The sequence below is a fragment of the Oryctolagus cuniculus genome, chromosome 9, assembly GCF_051225735.1.
Source record: "Oryctolagus cuniculus isolate XC-2025 breed Fujian yellow rabbit chromosome 9, ASM5122573v1, whole genome shotgun sequence".
Classification (NCBI taxonomy): domain Eukaryota; kingdom Metazoa; phylum Chordata; class Mammalia; order Lagomorpha; family Leporidae; genus Oryctolagus; species Oryctolagus cuniculus.
This window is the reverse complement of record NC_142875.1, coordinates 129745000-129748761: the sequence shown is the minus strand read 5'-3', so window position 1 is coordinate 129748761 and position 3762 is coordinate 129745000. Positions and strand designations below refer to the sequence as shown.

The following is a 3762-nucleotide window of genomic DNA, read 5'->3' as shown; positions in this document are numbered from 1 at the left end:
GATCTCACACCACACAGTGGAACTTCTTACATTTGAAAGGAATCAATAATAAGTGTGTGTCTGCACATTCCTGTATACACACATATTTGATGATGAAAGCTTATTATTTGATTAAATTTATGGAATGCAACCCTTTCATTACAAGAATAGTAAATACCCCACGTGCTTATCTGGCATGCAAGTATCACACAGTACTGAAAAATCCTCATCATTCTACCATTTCTACAAATGGTTCTGAGACAACGCTCCCACGGTCAGGTAGTAGTGGTGACCCGGGGTGGTCCGCAGGGCGCCGCCGCTTTCATCCTGCAGCACGGGGTCCCGGATAATCACGGATCCACTGTTCGCATCCCTGCCCTAGCGAAACTCAGTCTGCCACGGGCTTCGGTTACTGGTGCACGTGCGAGTGTTTCCCACTGCAGCTTGTACTCTGGAGTCAAGACGTCCTTATGTAACGGCTTTTCAACCGTGCAGAAGTCGCAGCCGCCTCATTTTCTCATGTATGCAAAATAAGGGGCACCAGCAGCAGGCGTCCTTGATCCCTTTTAGCTCCAGTACTCGGTGATGTCTAGACCCATTAGCTCCTGGGAACTAAACCCTTATTCATCTCACATTATTCACTCTCTACAGTTGAGTTCGCTGTACCTAGTAGGGCTCTATGAATGTTTACTGAGTGTAGTGGGAGGATTTCAGAATGCAAAACTAATTGGCAGTGAAAGAAATCCAACCGCGCTCCGCGCAGCCCGCAGCGCTGAGAACCGCCCGGCCGCTGCGCGCCCTCCCTCGCGCTGGCTCGCCGCCTCCTTCCCCGAGGAGAAAAATATAAAGAGCACGGAGTAGCGTGGAGCAGGCATCCCCCGGGATTTCGTCACCTTAGCTGGCTCGGGACCAACGCAGCCGCATTCCCTTAGAAAGTCGGACGGCCCATCGCGGGAGCTACAGCGTTTGCGGACAGGTGTACACCGACCGGGTGCGCAGGCATCGCGCGAGCCAACTCCTGCGAGTTCCCCTGGGTTCTTACAGAACGGCCCTAAGTTCCTGTAGCATGGCCCTTGCCATTGAGCCAGGTCCAGGGCCGGCAGCTGGACAGTTTGTGAAGCTGTCCGCCCCCAGATGCCCAGCAGCCCCGCTGGACAGCCGAGGCTGCCCCGCGGAGACGCCCATCCTTGCCCGGCCCCCGTGGCTTTCTGCGACGCGCGGTCCACGTGGGAGATCCACGGGAAGATGCAGAACGAGGCCGCGGGCGCCATGATGTACCACGCCATCACCCTCACCTGGGAGAACTTCCAAATCCAGCGAGCGAGCTTGAGGCTGGGACGCGGCTCCGACGACATGGACTCCAAGGCCGCCAGCTCGCTCCAGGGACCGCCATGCGCAACCTCGAGTCTGCCGCCGTGGGAGAGACGGCCGATTCCACTGTGGGCCACATCCTCAACCTACGCAGGTGGAACGGGAGGCTCCAGCAGGCGCAGCGGGAAGGCACGCGGGTGCAGAGTGAGGAGCGGATCCGCGAGCTGGCCTCGGGGGCCGCCCACGTCCAAGGCTGGGCCTCAAGGGCTCTGGCTGCTGGGGGCAGCAGCTGCGGCTCCTGCCAAGGCCTTTGGATTCAGCATCGTATTTTGCGACCCCTACTTGCAGGGTGGGATAGAGCAGTCCCTGGGCGTGCAGAGGGGCCACACCCTGCCGGACTGCGGCACCAGAGCGACTGCCTCTCCTTGCACTGCAGTCTCAGCGAACAGGACCACCGCCTCAGGAGGCAAGGGGCGTTCCTGGTGGACAAGAAAGCCTTGGGCCGGAGGACAGGATCTGGTCAGGATCTGCTCAAAGACTCCCCGAACCTCACCTGCCCTCCGCACTCTGCGTAGTGACAGGAGCAAGCCCAGCTGGAGAGGAGGGAGGCAGCCCCAACTGAGATAAAGCGGAAGAAACTGTGTCAGCAAGGAATTCTTTGTCACATCAGCTCCTTGCTCTGGAAAGGATCAGCAAGGAATTCTGCCAAGCTCACTGGTGCCGCGGACAGACACCGGCCAGGCATCCCGGGCCAGGCTCTGGACGAACTCCTGCAGCCAAGGAACGGAGCAAGCAGCAGTAGCCCGTGACCCTCAACCTTCACACGGCGGCTTCCTCGCCCAGCGGCCCAGAGAACGCGGGGACCATCCGGAGCACCCCAACGAGCAGTAGTGTAGAATCCAAAACCGTGATCACCCAGATACCAAGAGACAGTGAAAGAGAGATGAACTGAGAATGAAGAAATTTGAGTCTTCTCAACTGATCCTGGACGTGTGCGTCATTTTGCACTGGTGAGATGTACTTGAATTTTAGAACAGAAATTTTAGTTCCTTTTTTGTTGAAAACTGCACTGAATGCTAAATTTCCACCTTTACAATAAACCAATACAGTAACAGCAGTATTAAGACGCCAAGAGCTAGAAGACTGAAGATGCTGTCTGCTCAGGGAAGCGCTGAAAAGACCAGCAGGTGACTTGACCCACTTCCGTTATTGTATGTTAAGTTTTCCACCTGTGCATCAAATCACAAAGAATATATAGAGCTTCTGCCTCCATCAGTCCCTTGGGCACGGCAGGCCCTGAGCACCTTGCTCTAGGATGTTGCATCAAGAGTTCAGGAAATCCCATCCTGTGACTCTAGTCCCTTTGGCCTACAGGGGCTCCTTACCTCTCTTATGCTAACAGAAAGATTAAATCCCTAGAGAATGGGAGAAGACTGCCTGAGCTAGACATCTGCACACGTGGGGAGACAGTGTAGGCTCCTGTACAGAGAAGCGGCTCTCTCATGTGAACTGTAGACTGAGCTGGCAAGTCGGTTATAAATTCAGTAATACCCTCTGATGATGCAAAAAGAAAAAAAAGTATTAACTTTCACAAGTTGTTTGTACTCAAATATACGTTCTCACTTTCAGATCCTCAGCTGTTTTATTGAGTGGAAAGTCTTGAGATGAAAAGGGTTCAAGCAGAATGATCTTGCATTTCCTTCTGTCTCAGGAAGCACTGTTTATGGTAACTTGTCAGACTGTCCATCAACAAACGCACTTGTCCAGACATTTATCAATATAAAGTCTTCATGTGATATTCTGTGCAAGAATGCTTCAGATGTGTTAATGCATGTGATGAATTTTAATAAATCCTATTTGCTTTGTATCAACTAGTTACATGTTGTACTCATAGTCTTTTTGTTGAAAGATGGTCTGTTCTGAGCCATTGCATAGGTATATACCTGTTCTTATGATGAAAGAAAAACTTGAAAATTGTCCCAAACAGAAAATTAATGGCTATCAGAAATTGTTTTGTTTTAGTGTGGGTTGCTGTTACTGTATTGGTTTATTGTAAAGGTGGAAATTTACCATTCAGTGCAGTTTTCAACAAAAATTTCTGTTCTGAAATTCAAGTACATCTCACCAATGTAAAAAGTTCTCTGCTTGAGTTGTTAGCAAGCAAATGCATTGTCCATCAGCCAGTCTCCAACAACTGTTACTCTTGGGTTGCATTTGCTTGTTCCATTACCACACTCAAATGCTGACAATGACCTAACAGCAGGGCATTTAATGGAAAAATCAAGACCATCAGTAAATCATGCCATCCTTTAAAAAATGAAGTCAGAACTCCACTTATAAGTAAGTCTGGTTTGGCACATTATTGTAAAAACCTAAGTCATGGTCCCTGTACTCAAGGCACTTCCACTCAAAAAACCATAGCCTTTTGATCCTTTTAACATATCACAAATTCTATGAATTTCACAGAAAAAA

General features: G+C 50.5%; 1 pseudogene; it reads left to right on the top strand.

The window, feature by feature from the left end:
• The first annotated feature begins 1113 nt into the window (after positions 1-1113).
• Positions 1114-2099, top strand: LOC100346967 (C-terminal-binding protein 2 pseudogene; annotated as a pseudogene).
• Positions 2100-3762: the final 1663 nt, after the last annotated feature.